This window comes from Odocoileus virginianus, chromosome 27, assembly GCF_023699985.2.
Source record: "Odocoileus virginianus isolate 20LAN1187 ecotype Illinois chromosome 27, Ovbor_1.2, whole genome shotgun sequence".
Classification (NCBI taxonomy): Eukaryota; Metazoa; Chordata; class Mammalia; order Artiodactyla; family Cervidae; genus Odocoileus; species Odocoileus virginianus.
The window spans coordinates 16,910,512-16,935,773 of NC_069700.1; the positions used below are offsets into that span (position 1 = coordinate 16,910,512).

Genomic DNA, 25,262 nt, shown 5'->3' on the forward strand with positions numbered 1-25,262 from the left:
TTGCACATAACCTATGCACATCCTCCCATTTACTTTAAATCATCTCTAGATTACTTCTAATACCTAATACAATATGAATGCTGTGTAAATAGTTGCTTTAGTGCAGGAAACTCAAGTTTTGCTTTTTGGAACTTTCTGGATTTTTTTTTGGTAAGTTTTTTCAATCTGTGTTTGGTTGAATCTGTGGATGTGGAACCCTCGGATCCAGATGACCAACTGCTCTGTAACCTTCATTACTTCTTTGACTGCTCAACCGAAGAAATGGAATTGTGCAGATTAGGTGAAAAGAACGTACTTGGCATCTAGTAAGTACTAAGGATATGTCTTTGTTCTTTGTAGTTAGGCTTGAAATCTGTTTATTATTACTGATAAGTTTTCTAAGATCTCTCAAGTCATGCTTGAGAAAATACAAAGGTTCATTTTTGCCTTATTTTTTCTTTGGATAGGGTGAAATTTGATAAGGGCATTTTATATAGTTTCTCCATATGTAAAAACTTTACATCTTCTAGGGCCCTTTGGTGAACAAGGCCTTGAGCAGTTTTTACCCTCTCTGCAAGTATGTCATGTATTCTTTTTAAAAAAGATGCCTTCTAACTTACCTCTTTCTCCAGCTATGTCTTGCTGGTTACTGTGGCAACCACTCTAATAATCTTGTCAGGAAATATGATGTAACTATCTGTCTAATCTTATTTTCCAGACCTAAAACAAGCACACAGCTTCCTAAAGCCATCAGGGCCCAAGCACTGTTCCTCCTTGTTCTGATGTGTTATGAGATTGTACGTACTTGTGGAAGAATGTGCATCTTTGGGTGTTTCCTTGACTTAGAATGTTTACAGCACTCAGTGGTCCTTATGTCACTGTAAAGGCTTATGTGCTGTCATGCTCATTCTCCTATTCTTGAGGAAATTTTGCGTAGTTAAAAAAAAAAATCCAAAATTGTGGTTTCTAGAGGATTTATATTTATTTTTGGACCTAAAAGGATCTAAGGTATTTGCTGGGATAGTTAGATCAAGTCAGTATTTTCATGTATTATCAAGAGGCTAATTTTACCAAACATTTGCCTCCTGATCCAGGAGTCTGTACCTTCTCAGCATCACCTCCCCCTACCTTCCTCAAAGCCCCCTAACACACTCAGCAGGGGTGAAGTAGGACCTCCAGCTCTCCACTCCTGGTGAGACCCCCTCACGTGGCCAGCCTTCCATCGCTCTGCCTTCCCCATCAGGACCATTCTCATTACACTTCCTGCTCCTGTGTGTTGTCACTCACCCTAGGAAGCCTGGGCTCCCAAGGCATCCCCTCATTCCTTTGTCTTGTCCTCGTTTGACTCTTCCACTCCAGCTTTTAAAGCCTGCCTCTCCCCCTGGAGTCCCCTTCCCGGGCGCCCTGTGTCCTCGGGGTCTTCAGCAGAGCGCCCCAACCTCCTGGCTTGTCTGTGACCTTCCCCTCCTCTCTCTGGCTTTTCTGGAAACTTGGGTCTCCCCTGACAATGCCGCTTCTCCCTGTCAGGTGGCTGCAGGTTCTTTAACCTTTCCTTGAACCATGTAAGGGAGGGTGTAGTATCCGCTACACGGTTTCTGTGCCACATCCCCTCCTTCCAAAGAGCCTCGGGTCTCTGTGTGGCCCACTGGCCCTCCTTGTCAGTCACCTGCTCCTCCCCCCAGTCACTCTCCTCACTCCCTGGAGATTTCTGTTTTGGGTTCTCTGTCGCTTTCTCCAAAGTGACTCCACTATTCCACCGTCCGTGCCAGTGATCCTCCCAACCCCTTTGTCCCTCCTCTCCTCCTATGAGTGTATCTCCCTCCTTCAGTGGCTCCATCGCATGTTCATGCCCTTGTTCCCGTTGTCTCTGATAACCTCAGTGCCTCCGGAGCTCCCTCTGGGCATCCTGCTCCGGCCACCACTCCCGTCCTTCTGGCTCATTCTGTGAGGTTCCTCCAACCTCGACAGTCCTTGAACCACCTGGACCTTCAGTTCATTGCATCTGCCACCTCTTCCTGGTTCCGCCTGACTTCTCCCCTTTCCCAGACTGATCATCCACTGTCATGACTACTTGCATCCTCAACACTCTTGTTCCTCTCACACTGTCATTCTCGCTTGACTAAACTGCAATTCCAGGAGAATGCATCTCTCTGCACCTATTCTGCGCCTGCACCTGTGCAGCCAGGGACACAACTGCACCACCATATTCATCGCCTCACTGTCAGCTGTGATCACAGACGCCCTTGATGTCACCTGACCGTCATGTCATGTTGCCACTGTCTGTTCCCTACTGCTGCACACTTTATACTTGCTGTTCAAACATCCATTGTCTCTGTACTCTTTACCACTACTTTTTTCACACACACAAAAATGAAAATGATCAAAGAGAACTTCCATGCTCTCCCCACACCACACCTCCCCCCTGCCTGTCTGCGTCTGTGCCCGAGCCCGCGGTTCCTGGGCGGGGGGTGGCATCCTATTTCCATCTCCAAATACCTTCTCAAGGGCATTGCTCCATAAAATTTCCCCTCTCCCTCCTGTGTCATCAGTTTTCTTCTCTCTACTGGATTCCCACAGGCATACAAGTTATTATTTTTCCCATTAAATAAAAACATTCTCTTGACTCCGATTTCCCCTCCAGCTACTCACCAATTTTCTTCCTTTCCTCTTTCAACATTTGGAGTGAGTCATCTGTATTCATCACATCTAATACCGATGCCCCCCCATCCTCCGCCCCCCATTCTGTTGAGCCCATTCCGGGGTTTTTACCCCTTGCTCAGACTCCATTGACTCTGCTCTGTCAGCTCATCAGTGACATTTCATTGCTGCAGTAATGGTTCCAGGCTCCTCTTGTTTCACCTCCAGCAGCATTTGACGTGCTTGATTTTTCTTCCCCTTGAATACATTCTCCACTTGACTGCCTGGACACACCCCTCCTGGTTTTCCCTGGTTCCTCTCTGGCTGGTCTTTCTCAGCCTCCCCTGCTGGTTGTTCATCTCCCCAAACTCTAAATGGAGTGCCTCTGGGCACTTGTATCTCTTCTCTATTTAGCTTACACTTTCAAGCTCATCTATGAGATGAAAGTTGCTACATTTTCATTGGTAGCCCAGATCTCACCTGTGGACCTGACCACCCGCTGATCAGCACTACTCAGATGTGTCCAATAGGCATTTCAAGCACAACCTGTGCCCACAACTGCTTAAGGGTGCTGATATGTCTGTTTCACAGTGTGATCATTTCTAGGGGAGCCCCTTCTGGGAAATTGGATCTGGGGGATCGCACAAGGATGTGTGGACAAAATTAGGGCTTCAAGAGCTAAAGCGAGGGAGAAAAGGCAGGTTGGGGGGCAAATTTGGCTTCATAATTGCTTGGATCTTTTCAAAGTTAATATTGCTGAGAAGCATTAATGTTTTTGGAGGGAGGGTCAGAGAAGGTTGCAGGATGTGGAGATGGGTTTTGAAAAAGGTAAATCAGTGATGAAACCTCAGGCTGATAATGCCTTTTCTGAAAGGACCTTGAGGCTATATCCTGTTAGTTTATTTTTTGATGATAAATTCAGGAATAAAAATCAACTACTTGAAATGTACAGCTGTTTTGCTAACATCTTCTAGTGCATTGGTTTTGTGCTGTGCTAAGTCACATCCAACTCTGTTGGAAGTTCAGGCGAGCCAGTGGACTATAACCCGCCAGGCTCCCCAGTCCATTGGATTCCCAGGCAAGAATACTGGAGTGGGTTGCCATTTCCTACTGCAGGGGATCTTCCAGACCCAGGGATCTAGTCCATTGGGGTGCATTATAAATATATTCAAATGCCATTTCTCCATGGAGTTTGGTGGGTAAAATGTTCTGGATAACTTGATTATCTGGGTCACTGAGAGTTAGCTAGGTTTTGGTCTTACTAGTTACTCGTTGTTTTGTGATTTACCTGTTCAACTCTGGTTTTAGCTGTTTAATGAACTTTGGAGAAAAGTTCTTTTGTTTTTTAAATGTTTTAATGAAAATGGTGTGGCTGTTACTTAATCATTTTGGGAAACATGTTCAGCTAGGAATGTTCACTTAGAGAAATGTGTTCAATTAAAACCTCCTTCATGAAAAAAGTCAACTGCTTGAATTTAAAACAACAATGAAAACAGCGTAGCTGTCCAAAAAGGAAATCCTTGTTCTCTGCTTCTCCAATCTGCTCCCCACCCCCACCAGCCTGCCCCACCAGACTTTCCATCTCAGTGAACAACATTCCAGTCTTCCCTTAGGACAGAACATTTGGAGTCATTCTTGAATTATCTTTCTCTCACACCCTCTCAGCAAATCCAATAGACTATACCTTCAAAATATATTCAGAATCCATTTCTAATTTCCTGACTGCTGGCATGCTGGGCCAGGCTGCCATAATTTTTCACGTGGATTAATGGAGTGTCCTAACCGGGCTCTCTGCTTCCTGCCTGATCTCCCTCAATCTGTTGTTGAACTTGCTCAGATTGTGTCTTTCCTCTTTCTATCTCATTCAGAGGGAAAGCCAGACTCCTGCTATTTCTAAGCTGCTATGTGACCCAGGCCGCCATTACTCTCTTATTTTCCTCCATTTACTTTTTTTACTTCCTTCATCCTGGCTGTTTCTTGAATCAGTCTGGGCCTGCTTCCCACCTCAGAGCTTTTGCATTTGATGGAATTCCTTTCCCTTGCGGTCCTGTGTTCACATGGCAAGACTCCTGCACATCCCTCCGATCCTTCCTCAAATGTCACTTATCTGAGAGGCCTGTCCTGCTTTCCTGACCACCCCTCTTAGCTTTCAACACCCCTGCAACCCTGTGTCTCCTTTCTCCACCTTATTGTTCCTTAGCGTTCAGCAGCATCTAGCAGAATCTGTATTTACCTCATTCCTTGTCTTTTCTCCCTTCTGCTAGAACAGAAGCGACACAGGACAGAGGTCTTTGTTCTGCTCACTGCTTATTCCCAAGACTGAGCCCATAGGTTGCTTTGTGGTGGAACCTCGTAATATGTGTTAAACAAGGACTCTTTCTTGCCCTGGGCATTCTTGTGGCTTAGAGTTATTCTAAATCTGTTTGCCACAAAGCACTAATAAAACTAATTATTTTATTTCATGTCTTCTATTAAGTATATTTACTATATGTGTCACATTGATTTAAGACCATAATAATAGGAATGGCAGACAGACTGCAAATTAGAGAAGAGTTTCTACAGCCTTTCATGCTGGTTCATTTCAGTGCGTCCCATTCATGGTACAGCTGTATCTATACATTGAAAATGCATCAGCTTGTTTATGTCTAGGCATCCTGCCTTATTACAAAAGCAAAAAAAAGGCTCAGAGGGGCTGGTTGGAAATGTGATGACGTAAGGATGTTGTAACCTAATATGTTGCTTCAAACGCTGGGTGATGGGAAAGTCTGTGCTTTGTTTATGTTAATAATCTCATTTGCAAGAGACACCAGTCACTACCTTTTGTTGCACAGTTTGCATTATTCCATGCCATAACTTTTACATTTATTATTTATTTACTTTACTTATTTACTTATTACTTTATTATTATTACCTATTACTTTACTTATTACTTTACATTTATTATTATTACCCTCTCTTGTTTGGGTAATAATGTCTCCAGTCCTCAAGTTAATTTGTATTCTAAGACCAAAAAGCTATTGAGTATTTGGCAACTTTCTCAGTTCAAATCAAACTAATGATAATTACCTAAATTCAGCCATTTTTTATCTTAGTAAAAGTCATTGATTCTGTGCCCCACTGGCTACTGCACATACACGATAAAACAAGGGACAGAACCTTTTCTGGTGCATTTTGGTTTCTCTTAGTCTGTCAGAGTGAAGATTCAAGGCAATTCTTGTTTCTGCTTACTCGCAAGTTTAAAAACATTCCATTTTAGAAATTAATGTAATATAAAATTAATACTTTGGGTGGGGTAAAATGAGTTTTTTAAAAATTTATTTGGAAATTAGGTTTATGGAAGAGTAACCAAAATAGTTTAGAGAGTTCCCATGTACCTTTACCCTGCTTTCCCTAACGTTAACAGTTTACTTGGCTCAGAGAGTAAAGAATCTGCCTGAATGCAGGAGACTGGGGTTCGATCTGGGTCAGAAAGACCCTGGAGAAGGGAACAGCTCCCCACTGCAGTATTCTTGCCTGGAGAATTCCCTGGACAGAGAAGCCTGGTGGGCTGAGTCCATGTGGGCCGCCAAGAGTCATGACTTTACAACTAACACTTTTGACTGTAGTAAACTCATCAAAGCCAAGAAATTAAATGATGGTATAATACTATTAACTACTGACTTCATGTGGATTTTGACCGGTTTTTCCACCAATGCCCTTTAATTCCAGGATTGAATCCAGGATACTATGTTTCATGTAGTCATTTTTCTTCTAGTCTCCTGTAATCAATAGCATCTCTTTCAAAGTGTACATGGATGGAGAGAGTGAGTCAAGTTAAAGCTATAGGGAAGTTGTGAGAATTACAGGTTTAAGGGACTAGGTAAAACTTTGGAGATGTTCTGATCTAGGGATTATAAAGAGGTGGCCCTGCGAACTGAACTGTGCTCATACAATACTGGAATATGATTTGACTTAGTTGCCAACATTTAATGATTAGGAGGGCTTCCCTTGTAGCTCAGTTGGTAAAAAATCCGCATACAATGCAGGAGACCCGGGTTTGATTCCTGGGTTGGGAAGATCCCCTGGAGAAGGGAATGGCTACCCACTCCAGTATTCTTGCCTGGAGAATTCCATGGATAGGTTTTCCAGAAAAAGCGATGTTTTTCTTTCTTTTTTTAACAAATCATTGGCCCCTGCCACACGAGGTCTATTCACTGACTAGGATGATGGTGTGGTCCTGAGAGGTAGCCATCCCTTCTCTATGAGCAAGTAATTCCAGTCACTTCAGATTGTGCCCTTCCTGATATTGCTCTGGGCTAAACCTGCCCTTTACGTGCCCACAAGACGAGTGTTACAGTTAAATCACCTGTCTTGCCCTCTTAGACTAAAATGGAGCCGGACTCTTTTTTGGTCTAAGAGCTTGCAAAGCATGGTTTTGGCTCCTCCAGAGGATGACAAAGATGAAGGCAGAAAGACAGTTCAGTATAAATACCCAGTGAGGTCTAGTCCCACTCTTGGTTTACATGCATCTTTACTTGTGTCCCACAAATACCACAGCTTGCAAACAAGTCCCCTGAGACGACATCTGATTTGCTCCCACTTCCTGTTTAGCTGTCTGTGGTCACCTATTATGAGTCACTACCAGGTAAAAGAAGATGAACCTGAAAATCCAGCTTTGTGGCTTCTCCTGAGAAGCCAGGTGACCAGGCAACGCCGGGGTTGCATTTCACCTGGCCTGGACTCAGAGCTGTGCCCTCAGCCAGGAACAGACTCTTCTGGCCCCCGCATGTCCATTAAGGGACCCCGTGGCATTTGTAGTGTGGGTCTTATGTTATTTATTGGGTCGGAAACCAGAGGAGCCCCAGTAGTTTCCTTTCATGTTGCCTGATGTTAGTTATTTTCTCGACAAGGATGACTTCAGGAACTCCTCTAAGTGGTTGAGGACAAGGGCGTTTGACACAGGGACTTGTGATCAGTTCAGAGCCTAGCCGACGGTCCAGTTCTGATTCTGTCTCTTGGGCCCTGACCCCTCTCCCCAGACATGCTCTCAGCTCCTAAGGTTTAATGATGCATATCAGTGTAGAGAGTTCTGTTCAGGAGCATTTTTGTTAAAGTAGCTTGAAGTACTTATTTAAAGAACTCAGCTGGGCCTTCCCTGGAGGTCCAGTGATTAAGAATCCACCATGCAATGCAAGGGAGACAGGTCTGATTCCTGGCTCAGGGAACTTAAACCCCGCATGCCGCGGAGCAAATAGGCCCAGGTGCCACAACTGGTCCATGTGCTGCAACGAAGGATCCTGCATGCCACAAATAAGACAGCGAAGCCAAATAAATGAATGAACGGCAATTGCATAAGATGATAATTAAAAAAGAAAAACTAAGTGGAAACTACAGTTGTGAAATTTCAAGCAGTACCTGTCCGGTAGCCCTGTAATCTCATATTAGGAGCATACTCATGCGTATGTGCTCAGTCGCTTTGGTTGAGTCTGACTCTTTGTGATGCCATGGATTGTAACCTACAAGGTTCTTCTGTCCATGGGATTCTCCAGGCAAGAATACTGGAGGAGGTTGCCATGCCTTCCTCCAAGGTATCTTCCCGACCTGGGGATTGCTCAAATCTCCCGTCATCTCCTGCATTGCAGGCAGATGCCTTGTCCATTGAGCCAGCTGGGAAGCCCCCCTAGTAGCATATACTTTATTTTTAATTTATTGTTTATTTTCATTAGGAATTGCATAGAAATTTTATTTTATTGAAATGTAGTTGATTTATAGCATTGTGTTAGTTCCTGCTGTACAGTGATTCAGTGATATATATACATTTTTCATATTTTTTTTTTTCATATTCTTTTATATTATAGTTTGTCACAGGATGTTGAATATAGCTCCCTATGCTGTACAGAGGGCCTTGTTTTTTATCCACCCTATATATAATAGTTGGCATCTGCTGATCCTAAACTCCCAGTTCTTCCCCCTCCATCCCACCTCCTTCCTAGGACATACATATAGAAACAAGGAGAGCATTCTCTTTTCAGATCGTTATAGAAACATGGGGCCAATTATTAAAGGGGTTTTGTAGCTGTGTGTAACTCTAAGGGTGTATATCTGTTTGGCCCAGTATGATAGCTGTGTTATATGGGGCTCCTGGTGGGCTGCAGTCCATGGGGGCACAAAGAGTCAGGCATGATTTAGCAACTAAACAACAGAGCACTTGGAATGTGCTAGTCTGAGTTGAATTGCACTGTGAGTATAAGATACACACTGAATTTTGGATATACTCTGAAAGACAGAATGTAAAATGTCTCAAATAACTTTTTATATTGTCTACCTGTTTAAATGATACTGTTTTGGATAGTTAGGTTAAGTAAAATAAGTTGTTAATTTCATCTTTTTTTTTTTTTTTTAACTTAAAAAAAATGTGGCCAAAAGAAAATGTAAGCTTAAGGACACAACTCCTGTTAAATTCCTGTTAGACGTAGTGACTCTAGATTTTGCTGTATTGGATGGCGAAGAAGGGTGAGCAACCTAGTTTCTAGGCCTTGGTGAAGTCAAGTTCAAAGAATAAGTGTGGGCAGAATGGAATAGTAAATTGTTTTCATAACTCTTGGCTTTAATAAAATGTGTACTTCACTGCTCACCTCAGTATATTTGCTGCATTTAGTTGGATACCAAGTTGCACTCTTGCTTGGTTAGTTGTACTGGTGTTGTGACATTGTCGGAAGTCAGATAGATGCTTTTTGGAATTCCAAGCATCTCTGCTATGTCCTTGAGTCAATTGTTTAACCTCCTGAGCCTCAAAGCCCTGCCCTGTAAAATAGGGACAATGGTGATCCACCCTAGTGTGTGAAAATTAGGGAGAGTAACACATGCAGAATAATATTTTTTGCATGTATAATATTGAGGATAAGTATTAGTATAGTAAATTATATTTATCTTTGTTTTATTTCATTATTCTTGGTTGTATGAAAAATGTCTCATTTTATTACTTCTGTGTGCTAGGAGTAAGTGTTAGTTGCTCAGTCATGTCTGACTCTTTGTGACCTCATGGACTATAGCTCACCAAGCTCCTCTGTCCATGGAATTCTCCAGGCAGGAATACTGGAGTGGGTTGCCATTTCCTTCTCCAGGGGATCTTCCTGACCCAGGGGTCGAATTCAGATCTCCCACATTGTAGACAGATTCTTTACTGTCTGAGCGGAGGCTGCCCCACAAATCAGAAAAAGGCACTTTCATTGATTCACCAGAAAACATTTCTACTTGGGTTTTCTTCTATTCACTCCTCTCGTGACAAAGGTTTTTTATTGTAAGTTGATCAGTCTTTCCAGTTGTTAATGTTCAATATTTATGAAAACCCAGCCATGAACAGATACTCTGTTTTAGAGAGTATTGGACACCTTAAACTTTTACAGAAGCTGGAGACATGTGGGTACAATAGAAAGGGATGTATATATTATTACATAAAAGACCCCAGACAATTGGATAAGTGAGAATGGACAGAGTGATATATCCAAAACCGTACCTTGGAGAAATGCATAGCTGTTCTCCATCTGGTCCTGTCCCTTTGTGGTTGTCAAGTACACACAGGAGTACTATGTGGTTTTGTTTTTGCTTTAGGTAAGGCTTAGTTTTCCAATTCTTCGTATTCGTATTATATGCCTTATGGAGCTTATTTACCTTAGTGGAAAATGAATGTGAATAACCCTGGGAGCATCTGTAGGCATTAACTGCTAGAGAAACTCTGAATGGAAGAATAGAGTACCAGGAAGAATTGGTAGTTTTGCATGGTTTTCAGTTCTTTTCTCCCTTGTTCATTAAGGAATCGGGACCCAGAAGCTAGGAGTTTGGGACTCAGAAGGCCAGTTGGTGGCCTGCTTGCAGATAAAAATGCGTAGTTTTTTTTTTTTTTTTAAGCTTATCTATTTTCCCTTAAATCAATGAAAGATAGTGCATTCCCAGGTGGCGCTAGTGGTAAAGAAAGAAAGCGAAAGTGATGTCATGTCCAACTCTTTGCAACCCCGTGGAGTATAGCCTACCAGCCTCCTCCATCCATGGGATTTTCCAGGCAATAGTACTGGAGTTAGTTGCCATTTCCTTCTCCAGGGGATCTTCCCAACCCAGGGATCAAACGCGGGTCTCCTGAATTATAGACAGATGCTTTACCGTCTGAGCCACCAGGGAATTCTGCCTGCTAATGCAGGAGACAGGGGTTCTATCCCTGGGTCAGGAAGATCCCCTGGAGGAGGGCACTGTAATCCTCTCCAGTATTCTTGCCTAGAGAATTCTTATAGACAGAGGAGCCTGGCTATAGTCCATAGGATCACAGAGTTGATTAAGTACGCGTGCATTTTCCCTGAAATTGGTGAAAGGTACTGCATTAATCAATCATACTTTGGCTCACATCCACGTCTCTTGCGCTATAAAGGCTTGAATCTCTCACTTCTTTCCACAGATTGGCTTTGCTTGGCAGTAACTTTTCAAATGATAAGTCAAAGTCCTTCTTGCCAGAGTAACTCTCTATTAGCTGTGGACTGGCTTGTTTCATGCAAATTCCTCAGCTAGTATATACAGAAATGCTTTGTAACCAACGACTCCTTTATGATGTATAAGTGTTGTTATTAACTGGAGTATGGCCACTGGCCAGGAAATTTACTTGAAATCATCCACAGATTCCAGCCAACCCTCCTGCCACCACCTCTTGGTAGGTGTAGGTATGGAGGGTGCTTTCCAAGTGGTCTTCCTATTCTCCCACCTGGATCTCGGGCAGTATCTCATGGCCACCAGGAGCCTGGCTTTTCCCACCAAATCTGGGTTCTGGTTGTCCTGCCCAGGATATCAAAGTCACTCTGTAACAGGATTCCTCTGATTCCTGATGGGTAGCTTCTCTTTCCTCAATTCTTATTATATTAATCTATCATCTTATAGCTATACAGTAGCAATGGAAATGAGCAATTGCTTGCCAGAGTCCGGGGGGCAGGGCTGTCAGTAAGAGGAGGTCACCTCTGGGCTATCTAAGCTGTTTGGTTTTCTACCTAGGCCTTCAGAATCAGTGCACATGTCCTAGATGCTTCTGCCATCATGACCCCATGAATGAGCCCAGGAAGGAACGTTTGGTGGCTTGAGCACCTCCTCCCCCCCCCCCCCCCTTTTGTTTGCTCTTTCTTGGACAAGATGTCAGGCATCTGCCTTCAATACCTTTGTTTTCTGTCCAGTGCAAAGAAGTGCTTCAAAACCTTTCAGATTAACAGTTCCTGCTATCATCTTGGTTTTCCTCCTTGGCTTTCTGGGCAGTGCTGGATGCTGCTTCTGCTGAAACTATTTTTTTTTTCCGATTCAAAAAATTATGATTAAAAACCACATAAAAATTATTGTTCTCTCTGGAGATGCACAGCTAAGTGGTGTTAAGTATAGACACATGGTTATGCAGCACGTCTCCAGAGCTTTTTCATCTTGTCCACTGAGCATCCTTCACTGTGAGGTAGGATGAGATGTGCCATTGTTGGTTCACTTACTGTTTGCCCTGCTGCTGTCCCCGTCTACAAAATACAGAGTACTGTTTGAACATCTCTTTTTCATAGAAATTGTGTCAATTTCCCCTTACTCTTGCTTACTCTTGGCATATCAAGTGGAATATATTAATAATGTGCTTGAAGTAATCAGTATGTACCAGAATTTCTTCATATTGCTAAGTGAGTTTGTGTTGTTTGATGTTTTATTTCTTGGGATAGTAGTTAACACTTTCCATATCATTCAACAAATAAATGACTATGCAGTGATTTAAAAAAAAATGCTCCTATGAAGGCTTATATTAGATTGGCCAACAGTTCGTTTGGGGTTTTTCCACCGTCTATGAAAAATGAGGATGAACTTTTTGGCCAACCCAGGTTTTTGGGAAAGAGGTTTCTCTGGCCGGACTTCCCCGTGAGACCGCTGGGCCAGCCAGCCATTCAGTGAATTTGCTCACGTTGTTGTACTATCTTTACTTGCTAGCTGGGAATCTAGGTAGAGAAGGGATTTGAAAAGCCAGAAGTGAAGTGAAAGTTGCTTAGTCATGTCTGACTTTTTGTCACCCCATGGATTGTCCATGGAATTCTCCAGGCCAGAATACTGGGGTGGGTAGCCTTTCCTTCAAAAGCCAGAGATTTGGTTTAAAGATGGGGAATACTTAGGGCAGCAAGTATTCTCAGTTAATACGATATAAACCTCACCAAATACCTCGGCTAAAAAAAAGTATTCTCCAAGTTGAGCACAAGGTCCCAGCATGCAAGATGTACAGGGTTGTTTTTCCTGGCACTTCTCTGTCTCCAGTATCCCAGATGGTAGCCCCCCTAGTTCTTAACGCCCCCTGGCAGCCTTGCCCTTGTCTTGCTGGGCCTGAATCACAGATGTTGGGTGCTGTTGAGTTTTGAGTTAATTGGCCTTATTGCTACTAGACTCTTGTGTGGTTTCTTGAATTCATGAATTAGTCATTAAGTTGTGTTTAGCAGAAGGACACCCTGGGAATCTGTGGTCTGTCCAGCTGACCTTCTTTTAGAAGGATTCTGTGTGTGCAGACTATAGTAAATGATGGTGGGAAAAACAGAATTCTCTTAGGTGACCCTTTAACTGGAGCCTTTTTTTCCAACTCTTAACTTTGCAGGTGAGTTTATGCCTTACTTGAGAGTTTTAGTGGGATTATCTATCAGGAGGCTGTGGCTTAGAAGCTTTTGTATTATTTTTGTGTAATACAGCCCTTGAAAGGTTGAGGGACGTCAATTGTTAGATAAATTTTCCCCAGGATGAGTCACCTCTGAAATAAATGAAATTGGATAATTGGGATTTCCTGCTTGGGGCGGTCGTTGTCAGGGTCTGTTTGTTTGTTTTTTTTTTTGTTTTTTACGGTTGAGGAAGCCCTTGAAATTTCAAGGTCACAGATGTGTGTCACAAAACAACAATCTGAAAGCACATAGATATTTATGGTTTATTTTTCTAATTACTTAATCTTTAATAATCTTTGGGAAGCTGTGATTTATGGTCTATCCTGGGTAGGGATAAGTTTCCCAGCTCAGGGTAAACACCCTGTAATTATGTGGTTAATGAAATAAGTTCTAACTACTTTCTAAAGCTGAAGTCCCTTTCTAACAAGTAGCAGGTAAGTGAAATGAAAGGCACAAGAATTTCAACTTTTATTCCCTAGGGATGGACTGATGTGGTGTGGTGGGCTTATCGTCTTTTGGTACATTATGAATGCTTCAGATTTCTAGGTGTGATCATCTCAAGAGTTTGAAATCACATACTGTATGATTTATGCCAGGGCAGGATGAACCTTTTTAGTTAAGTTGAGCTGGTCGTAAGCTTTTAACCTCCTGTCTTGGACCAACTTGTCTTGTTCACCGGTTTTCTCATACAAGGGTACCAACAGTGCCTGACATCACTTACATCTTTTTATTAACAAAAATTAGTGTTGGTTTAAAAGAAAACGTCGCTAATTCAATGCATGGGCCAACCACTTCTGAACTAAATTATGAACACAACTTATATTGTGTCTTGGCTATTGCCTTAAAAACATCAGTAGACAGTGTTATGTTGGTTGTGAGTTTTCTTCCATGAAATAAAAGACGAATTTCACTTCTGGGTGAGGCATTATAGTTGCCTCGTACTTTCATTTCTGGTTAGATTAGGCAGAAACAAAGAGGCAATATGAAGATAGGAGAGGTATTACTTTAATGTGACATGTAGAAAAATATTTTTCTGGTTTTGGGGGGTATTTGCCAGAAATAAAAAGAAATAAAAAGGAAATTTATGAGATATGTTACCTGTTGAATATTACATTATCTGTAAAGCATATCAAAGGCTGTGTAAAGTTGGGACATACAGAGCCAATTTATATGCCTCAGTGATAGCTGGGTCATTCAGAGTCGTCATTATAAGGAAGTGATGTATCTCTGTGGTGGGTATGGGTAGTCTCTAGCTGCTTAAATGAGAAGCCATAAATTGTTTAAGGCTGGTCCCCTAGCAAATAGTGACAATGTGTACCATGCATTTCTGAGAAATAATGCCAGGAAATGTATGGCAAAACAATGAAGCTTAGTATATAAGCAGTTTAAGAAATACGACACAAGGAAGGTCCAATGATCTGAACAGCAATCATGTGTGAGTCACATGCAATTCGTGTATACTGACATTGTGCTTAGAAATGTCTTAGGATGGCAGTTTTATGATATGGTCATTGTGACCAAGAATACTGATTGCTTTACCCAGTTCGGGAAGCTCACTGTGGATGTATGATCGTGCAGTTTGGTTTGTTCTCTGTTGGGTATGCATTGATCACTGAGATCATGGCTTGTCCTTTTCTGCCACAGTGGGCATTGGGCATCATGGTCACAGGCTTCTTGGGTGCCACAGAGGGAAGGCTCCGTCCCGCTGGGCAGAAGCCTGTGAATGCTGTCAAGGCCATGACTGTCCCACACTGACCAGAAAGGGAAGCCGGAAGGAGTTGGGCTCACTGATATTTTGCTGACCTCTTTCAGACCTGCTGCTGGAAGCCTTTAATGAGCTGGTGTTTCCGAACCACGTGGCAGGGCAGGCCGCTTTCTCGTACACGCACTTCTTGGATTGCTGGCTTTCCTTAGCTCACTGAAGCTCTTGTCCAGCCAGGAGGACCTCCTGGCAGGTTTGCTGCTGGACCCAGGAAGGCAGAAGCATCGGCCATTAGGCTGGCCCAGTGCTCAGAGATAAACATGAAGGTGCTCAACCGAGCGAGACCTGGGGGCGGGCACACAGCCTCTTGGCTCCCTCCAGCATTCGGGCATGTGGGTTTGTGTTTGGAATTGGTGAGGAGGTGCTCTGTTGATCCAGCAGGCTTAGAGCCCCAGTGGCATACTAATTTCTCCCCGCGCCCGCCCCCAACCCCGATGCCAGGATTGCCTTCCCTTGACTGTGAGTAGAGAAAGCGAAGTGGGAGTCGTTTTCCGTGAGTGCCCTGATGTGCACAGAGGGGGAACAGAAGCCCTCCTGGAGGCTTTTGCTCATTTCTGAAGCCCTGAGCCTGGCTCGTCCCTTAGGGGTATTTGGGCCAATTGTTACCGCATTTCCCACTGCGTAAATGGAAGGTTTGGGCAAGTCTGGTTGAATGGTTTAGCCTTCTACAAAAACAAAAGCACTTTTTTTTTCTTAAAGTGAAAAAAGTTTAACTTGTTTTTGAACCCAGCTTTATTGACCTAAATGAGCTCAGGCAGCTCTAAGGCTACATGGGAGCAGTTTGGCCGCAGTGAGGCAGGGCCTGTCACTTTGGAGGTGCATCAATGTACAATCGAGGGCCCCCAGATAAGCCATCAGTCAGCCTCCCCGAGGGGCAGGGGAGCAGAGTGACACAGTGCGGTCCTGGGTCATTGTCCTCCCCTTTACATTATTTTGAAAACTGCGCAGCGTTTAAAATTGTATTGAAAGAACATTGGATTAGGGATAGAGTACCTATGCTTTCCCTCCTTCCATAGTGTTAAAAGGAATTTAGGGAAATCAGTGTTTCTTGCGTTTAAGAATAGGGGAGGGAAAGACCACTTTTCTCCCTTTGAAATCGGGAAAGCAACATCTTACAGTGAGACATGAGAGTATAAAAGATACCTGAGCTCCTTGTAAGAAAACTTTCATTGACCATTAGCGGTTTCAGTTATTCAGCAGGCAGATTTAGAAATTTTCTATTGACTTTCTTCTTTCTCATTTGTTTAGTCTGTGGGGGTCCTGAGTTCCGGAAAGAGCTCACTGGGACCTCTGCTAAAACCATAGATGCTTCTCTGTTGTTGTTATGTCAGTTCCAGCTCAATTACTAGAAGAGATTTTTTTTTTTAACCAAAATACTTAATTTTTTTGCCATCTTATTTTCTTGGTCAAGAAGAAGAGACAGACAGCCAAGGCAAAAGTTGCTCAAATAATTGTAGCCAGGGGGAAAGGGGAGTTCGTGTGATGCTGCAGGGTGGAGGGCTAGATGGACACCTGTCTATTGACATCTTAGTTCATTTGAAGTGTTATGATTAGACCTGGCCTCTTCATATTGAGAAGTGGATGTGCCTGACAGCCGTATTCCTGCAACGGGAAGATCATTCACTGCAATGGGATGTCTAAACCATTGCTCAGTTCTACACGGCAGCCTTGAAGACCAGGAATTCTTGGGAAGCCAGTGTCTCTTGGTTCAATTGAGGTTTTATCTGAAACCCATTTGGTTTTCAGACATGTTGGGAATGTTCTTAAAATGCATGAGTGTGCCTTGGAGTGGAATGCTCAGTGAGTTCACTTTATTATCCTTTGGTGATTGAGACATTTATCCAGGAGTGAGGAGTTCATGATAAATTCTGCCTTTCCAAACCTTTACCTAGAAATGTGTATAATTGAGCTAATTTCCAAGTATGTATTCCTCAAGAGCTCTGTGTATTTTTTAAGGAACTGTAATGTTTGTTTCGTATTCATTTTTCTGATAAATTTCATTCTTTTAAAAACTACTGTGATTAATTCCTTTAATTTTCCAGTTGGTTTATGATTCTCCAAATTGAGTATGGGTTATTTCTATACATGGACATGTGTGCCCTGAGGAACCTGTGAATTAAATGAAGTTCATTTTTAATGATTTCTGCCTCCTTTTCTCTTTCTCCTTCTGTCCCTCTCTAGGATTCAGGCTTTTCACCTTTGTCTTGCCCTCATCCAAGCCTAATCTCTGACATTTGAAATTCATTTCAGCTGAAGTCACCTTCACGAAATGACAAATTTAACTCATTCTGTCACACACAAATAATCACAGTTAAAGCCTTTTCTTTATTTTTGGTATGAAAGGCCCTATATGCTGCTAATGGAATTTCAGGTGCTAGAGTTTTGAGTACATATTTTTTTAGTCATGACCTTATTCCTTATTCTGATACCGTATTGTAAACTGCTGTTTTAGCTGCCACTCAGGAGGAGACAAGTTTCTAGGAAGCTTTCAGAAACTTCTAGAAAGGAGCACTTTGGTTTTCTCAACTGAGACTTAAAAATAGGAATTGCTACTTCTTCTATGCCTAGAGTTGTCATCCTGGAAATTGTTCCTGCATTGGATCTAATTTAGCAAATGTTTATTGATAGCCAATTGCATGCAGTTAAAACTACTGCCCTAGCTGTAGAAAAACCACCCATTTGTCTTCTGAAGTACATACTGGGTAAAGAAACTGGGTAGCGAGTAACTGACTGGTAATGAATGATTTTTATAATTCTAGATCTCAGAAGTATCTCTCAGGATGCCAGCAGGTATAATAAAATGGTTTTGCGAACAAGTAAATTTGGAAAATGATGAGATAGATGAAGGGGAATCCCCTCCCCCAACTGGCGCTCTCACAGGGGAAAATGTGTATAGTATTTCCCAAATTTACTTGATTATGAAAATTTATAATTCTTATCATTAGTAGTAGCAGTAGTATAAGTATAGCATTATTAGTCCCTGGAGGGAGAGGACTAGTGTTCCTTGGTTAGGGAACAGTTTGGACACTGCTAATCTTGTCCATGAAAATATATTTTTCTCTCTTTTTAGAGAGCTCTTTTATTTCATTCTGTTTTTTCTTTTTGGTTTGGCTGTGGGATCTTAGTTCCTGATCAAGAATTGAACCCAAGCCCCCTGCAGTGAAGCATGGAGTCTTAACCACTGGATTGCCAGGGAGTTCAGAGAGCTCATTTATATTAGTGTGTATGTATTTATTATTCAGAAATAGAAAAACTGTTCTTCAAATAGTGTGGTAAATGGATTCCTGTCTGTAAGTTTTGTTATGTAAAGGGTGCCTGTATTTCACTTGGTTACTGGTGAGGTTTTAGAGGGCTGGATTCCAGAGATGGTGGTGGTGATAAGCTGCATGGGATGAACCCTCACACAGGGTGCTCACTCAAGGATGGTGTTGAGTATTTCTTTTGGAATCTAAATCGAGAAGTAGAAACTTGCAGTTCCCGTTTATAGATGACAGATAACTTGCCCAATATGCCGCTTAGAGTGTTTTTATAACATGCCAGCCACTTTTTTTTTTTAAGGTGATGAGATTTTTTTTTTAAAAAAACCACTTATTTGAGATAATTGTAGGTTCATATGCAGTTGTAAGAAATGAGACCCTGTATTCCTTTCATCCATTTCCTCCAGTGATAACATGTTGCATAACAGTGTTATAGTTTCACAATGAAGAAATTAACATTGATACAATCAGCAATCTTGTTTAGATTTCCAAGTGTTTACATACATTTGTGTGTGTGTTTAGTTCTGTGCAGTTTTATCATGTGTGACAATTCATGTGACCATCACAGTCAAGATACTGAACTTCCTTCCAAGGATCCCTTGATGTCCCCTTTTATGATCATAGCCAGCTTTCTCCCAGGCTCCCACCCTCAACCCCTGACGTGGCTGCATGACTGGTGGACCACAGAGGGCATCCATGTGTGCCTGACCCTTAGTCCTGGCTCCTCTCCTTTTCTCTGGGGTTTCACATTCTGTTCTTTCACATACAGCATTCTCCTTTTCTTTCCTTAGTATCCAGAATTAAGAGTTCTTAGGCTTTTTTCTTTTTTTTCAAAAAAAATCTGTACTTTTTAAGAAAGAAAATTGGATCACACTATTATTTTGGAAGTATGGAGATCAGTTATTTTTTCTCCCTCCAGTTCTGTTTTGAGCTTGCCTCCATTTTTGGAGATTTTTTTTTTGCTGACCTCCCACTACCTTGACCCCAGAGCACACACGAGGAGGATGGTGGTGACTTTAGGGGATAAAGGTAGAGATTCCTGTACACCATTCCTTCAGTTCATATAAAGGCATCTTTGACCGCAGCATCTCTGAGTGCTGTACCAGCTTTGGTTGCTGTGGTGCTAAACATACTCCCAGAGCCCTTGGGATTTAACTCGCTGCAGACTAGAAGCTGTCAGTGCACCTGGGGATGCAGGGAAGCACAGCACATACATGTCTGTGAATCACAGTCATGTCAGAGGCTATATACAATTCAGAGAAAACTCCAAAACAGTGAAGTCTTTTGAAATCTCTATGTGGCATACAGTTTAAAAAAAAAACAAACACCAAAAAAACAGAATTATGTAACAGTTAGCCAAATGTGGATTTTTGCTCATTGAACTCTCCAAGCATACTCCTCAGGGTCTTTGAACTCGCTGTTCCCTCTCTGCCTGGAAAGCTTGTTTTTTTTCCCCCAGAATTACACCTGGCTTGGCTCCTTCCCTCAACCTTCCTTAGGTCTCTGAGCAATGTTACCTTTTCCCTGTAGTCTCCCTGATGTTTAAATTATAACACCCAACCCCACCCCATTCTCCTTACTTTTTCTCCATCCCACTTTGATCACCATCTAACATGTCCTATGTCTTATTTATGTGACTGTATCCTTTTCCCCCTGGTAGAACATGAGCCTCCTGAAGGCAGGAATTTTTGCCTATTTTGTGCATTGCTGTATCCCTAGCATCTTATAGAATAGTGCCTGCACATATGAGATAATGGATATTCTTCAGATGCATGTTTTCAAGAGTAAAGGTTTGTTTAAGTTGTAGGACACAAAGGAACAATCATATCTGTGCAGGTCAGCTCCTGATAAAGATGCTCATTTAAAAATGTTGAGTCAGTTTAGTACAAGTGTATACTTTCCTTGCCTATGTAGAACAAGTTTCTAGCAGTGACTTTTCTGTTGGAAAATGGTTGACTTTGGGGGAGCTCTTGCAGATGTAAAGGAAATTAACCAGTCGATCTAGGTAATTGAAACTTGCAAACTATCCTGGAAGTGTTTATCCTTCTGCCAAATTGAAGCCTGAGTTCAGTGTTTGCATAACCACCTGTGTAATTACTCACATTAGCATTCCAGCATGTATTCGGTGAGCTACACTCTTCAATTTTGCAATGAAAGTATTTGCACATGTTGGCTGCTACTGTGCAAAAGTGGGTTTTTGTACATTCTGGAAGCCTATGTCACTGTTTTGACCTGGGGGGTGTGGTCTAGTGGTGGAGAGCCTTTGCTTTCTGGGTGAAAAGAGAATCCATGATGGAAGTAAACTTTTGGTTTCAGTTTTTCTTTGGGGGCTGTTTCTGTTAGTTCTAGGAATGGAAAAAAAATAAATATTGCTCTAAAACTGAACTGAAGTCACTCAGTTGTGTCCAACTCTTCCCGACCTCGTGGATTGTTGCCTGCCAGTCTCCTCCGTCCATGGGATTTTCCAGGCAAGAGTACCGGAGTGGGTTGCCATTTTCTTCTCCAGGGAATCTTCCCGACCCAGGGATTGAACCCGGCTCTCCCGCATTGTAGGCGGACGCTTTGCCATCAGAGCCACCAGGGAAGTAAATATTACTCTAGGGATACTTTATATAAATATATTGTGGTTGAAAAAATACAATGTTGTTTGTACAGCAACCCTGTAGGGTAGGGTGGGGTTGGAAGCTTCTGGGCCACATGAAGGTCTGGTGGTTTGGGGAGCAGTTTGGAGGCAGGCACTGGCTGGGGAGCAAAAAGGGGATGTAATGCGACTGGAAAAGGCCTCCTAGGGGAGCACACCGTCTCCCACCAGTGTCTGTAGGACTGGGAGCTCTTTGTGGTGTGGCTGTGTGGGTGCTTCCTGTTACCTGGCCCTGTATGAGTTAAGAATGTTAGGAGAAAGCAGAAACACTTATTTGGAAAGTTACATGTACCCCGATGTTCACGACAGCATTACTGACAATTGCCAATATATGGAAGCAACATAAGTGCCCACTGACAGATGAATGGATAAAGAAGATAGAGTATGTCTACACAATGCAGTATTACTCGGCTATAAAAAAGAATGAAATAATGCAGCAATATAGATTTGCAGATGAAATTTGCAGCAATATAGATGGACCTAGAGGTGATCATACTAATACTGTGTTTTCACTTACATGCAAAATCTGAAAAAGAAATCAATTAAAGCAGACTCATGGGTACCAATTAGTGGTTACCAGAGGGGAGAGGGCTGGCAGGAGGGCCACGATGGGGGAAGAGGTACAAACTACTCGGTTTAAATAAGTTACAGGTATGTAATATCCATCTCAGAGAACATAATCAGTATTTTATAATTATATGTGGAGTATAATCTATAAAAACATTGAATTACTGTGTTGTGCACCTGAAACTAACATAATATTATAAGACAACAATACTTCAGTTTAAAAAATATCAGAATAGAAAGGTTGGAGAGGGAGGAGTTAAGGCAGCAAGAAAGTAATTCATTTTTTTGAGACAGGTGCCCACGTGTGAACACTTGGCTCCCAAACAACTCACACTTTCCTTCATTATCCACAGAAACCCCCAAACCACCTTTCATGTACTGGATTCTGACTTTTCTGTGTCAGCCGAACATTAAAGAAAATTCTGAGTACAGCTGTGAGGGAAATTCAGGAAGTTCAATCATTCAGTATGCTGAAAGCACAGAGTCCTGATGTTCATTCGAGCTGACTGGAACACCTTCCCTTTGTTAGTAAAGTTATTGCTAACTTTAAATAACTAATGGGGGTCAGACGCCACTTAATTAATTTCTGAGCCTAGTCAGCTAGCTGTCCTTTCCCCAAGGGAAATAAGCTCAGTTGAGTTACTTAAATCACACCTTCCCCATTTCTTGAAGTCATTTCCATTACCCTGCCCTAGAAAAAGTAGGCAGCTGCAGAGAGAAGGTTGAGACAGAATTATAAGACTATTTGCGTTTAATGAGCTCAGCGCATCACTCTTTGAGATCCTTGAGCAGACAGCTAACATCTCCTAATAAGCACCAGCTGCATACAGATCAAGGTTTTCCAATGAAACCAAAGTGGGCTGTCTGTTTGTGGAGACAAAACAGACAAGACTTGATAATCTCACAGAATATTTGACGCAAAATGACGTGGCAGAACCAGGAACATGAGAACAGTCTGATAATCTGTGAATCTTCCCACTGAAGTGTGTGAATTCTATAGTTTTACTTTTAAGTCCTCTGCCCACCCTTCAGAAATGCTCAAAATATGTAGATGTGGAAGCAAGGAGACTTCTGCAATGTCTACAACCTTATTTCACATATGTCTGTCACTGTCTTTTGTCCCAGACTCCCATTTCTTGACCCACATTTTTAATCAGCCAAAATATGTTGTGTGGACCAATATGTTACATGGGATGGTACAGCTACTGGCTTATAGTAAGGAATTATAATAAAGCATTCTTTTAGGAGGGTTTTAGTTCTTTTGCCATTTTAACAAGAAAAATTTCATATGGTCCTATTTGCTAGTTATTTTGGCTGAATTTTAAAAATCCTTACAAGGATTATACATTCTTTCTATTTTTGCTACAGTGGAGGAATTCAAGTAGCGTAGTTTATCTGAATTTTTAGGAGCCGATTCTTGGGCTCCAGTGCCTAAGTCTGGTGTCCATACAGGGCCTTCAGGAAAGGTGGGATTTAACTATTGGGTGGGTATGTCTTGGACCCTGTTCTGGAGAACTCTTTTTGCAAGTCTCAGGTGGGGGGACTCATGACAACCAGTTTTACCCAAAAGCTGGGCCCCAGGCTTAGATGCCAATAGAGCAGGGCTTAGAGCCTTGGATTTTAGTTTTAGTCTAAACCCATGGATCATTCTTGCCATCTACCTAACAGTGAATATCATGCTGTATTTTGACCCCCCCACCCCCCCGAGTTGTTTCAGAAATTACCACAGCTGCTTCTCGGTTATTCGAATGCTTAACACTCCCATTTCCACAGGAGTTGTTAACCTCACAGCTGTCCGGGGGCAGCTTCACCCCCACCCTCACCCCGTCCCATCTGCCACCTCTCACTGCTTCCTCACTTGCTACTCTGGGAGGGGCACATTCCCACATGAGCCGCTGACTTCCCGCCTTTACAGGGGGCTGGGCCTTGGGTTCATAGTAACTTCTTTCACTGGAAGAACTTTCTTTGGCTGGGACCCCCACCCTGGGGCGCTGCTGCCTCTCAAGGACGCGCTTTGTGCGGCGGGTGTTGATTCTTCCACTCTGCTGGGAAACTTGCAAGGAAACTGAAAGGTGCCTTTAGCTTAAGCAGCTGTGGCTCCCCCTCCCACTCACCCCCTCGTTTTTCAAACTCAGAATCTTATTAGAACATGGGAAGGTCACAGTCAAAGTTTCATCCGTCTCTGAAGGATGTGGCTCACCTTGGATGCCCGTCTTCCCAACAGTGTTTCCAGTCTCGGGCCTTTTCCAGATGGGTAGTGTCCACAGGGAGCTGTTTTATCCTGGCCACCTCTTTTAAAGCTTAGCAGACTCTCTCTCCAGTGCTCTCTCAGCAAGCTGTTACAGTAAGCAGAGAAACAAGCCCATTAAATTAAGAATCGAATGCTGAGTGTCTCTCTCCTTGCCAACCTCATTAGAAAACAGCGATAAAGTATGGATGCATATAATTACATGATGCATATAATTAAACACTTGAAATCACTTCAAGAGGGGACCTTTTTAATGCTTTTCTAACTGTGGAATTTTCATGTCAGAGTGGGGAGCTGGGTGTCTCTGTTGTACTTAATCCCTCATCTCACTGAGGGTAGGAGGGAGGAGGTAAAGAAGAGGACAGCGTTCCTTTTGACCTCAGCATCCAAGGTCCCGCCAGAGTCATTTTGTTACCCATGGAGTAGACTGGAACAGACCTACTCCCCTGTAATTGTGTTTATTTTTGACCGTGTGTAGTTTGATGAGCTCAGTCATCAAAGATAAAGACGTGCATGGCCTGGCTATTCTAAAGAAACATGGAAGATGATTGTTAACTGTGTGATGTGCTTGCTCACAGGAATGAAAAATAGGGGTATTCAGTATTTTGTACCATCCTCATGGAGTCATGTGGGCACCTAATTTTTGAGGGATGTAAGAGCACTAGGAGATTCATCTGTCTGACAGGTCTCCCACTCTGTGGGCTCTTCTCAGGTAGGAAGTGAAAAGACTAAAGGACTAGCTAAGGGTTGAACTAGAGTTTTGGTCCGTGAACCAGGTTTCATTGAGTACTTTCTAGGTGAGAGTTGTTGTTCAGTTGCTCAGTCCTGTCTGACACTTGGTGACCCCATGGACTGCAGCATACGAGGCTGTCCTTCACCATCTCCTGGAGTTTGCTCAAACTTATGTTCATTGAGTCAGTGATGCCATCCAACCATCTCATCCTCTGTCATCCCTTTCTCCTCCTGCCTTCAGTCTTTCCCAGCATCAGGATCTTTTCCAGTGAGTTGGCTCTTTGCATCAGGTGGCCCAAGTATTGGAGCTTCAGCTTCAGCATCAGTCCTTCCAAGGAATATTCAGGGTTTATTTACTGGGGCAGGCATCACTAAATGACTGGTTTGATGTCCTTGCTGTGCAAGAGACTCTCAAGAGTCCTCTCCAGCCCCATAGTTCGAAGGCATCAATTCTTCAGTGTTCAGTCTTTTTTATTGTCCAGATTTCACATCTGTACACGACTACTGGAAAAACTGTAACTTTGACTATATGGACCTTTGTTGGCAAATTAATGTCTCTGCTTTTTAATATGCTGTCTAGGTCTGTCATAGCTTTTCTTCCAAGGAGCAAGCATCTTTCAATTTCATGGCTGCAGTCACCATCCGCAGTGATTTTGTAGCCCAGGATAAGAAAGTCTGTCACTGTTTTCACTGTTTCCCATCTATTTGCCATGAAGTGATGGGACTGGATGCCATGATCTTAATTTTCTGAATGTTGAATTTTAAGCCA

At 42.6% G+C, this 25,262-nt stretch overlaps 2 protein-coding genes across 11 annotated transcripts in view; one reads left to right on the forward strand and one right to left on the reverse strand.

The window, feature by feature from the left end:
- The window catches only part of LOC110150686 (cytidine monophosphate-N-acetylneuraminic acid hydroxylase), a 293,016-nt gene that overhangs the window by 238,553 nt on the left and 29,201 nt on the right, over positions 1–25,262 (reverse strand). For both annotated transcript variants that reach the window (XM_070456245.1, XM_070456243.1), the window contains exon 2: positions 23,714–23,849. The gene's annotated coding sequence lies outside the window, so the exon portion shown is untranslated. The remainder of the gene's footprint in view (positions 1–23,713; positions 23,850–25,262) is intronic.
- Positions 1–25,262, forward strand: part of CARMIL1 (capping protein regulator and myosin 1 linker 1) — a 303,717-nt gene that overhangs the window by 58,064 nt on the left and 220,391 nt on the right. The window lies entirely within an intron of this gene.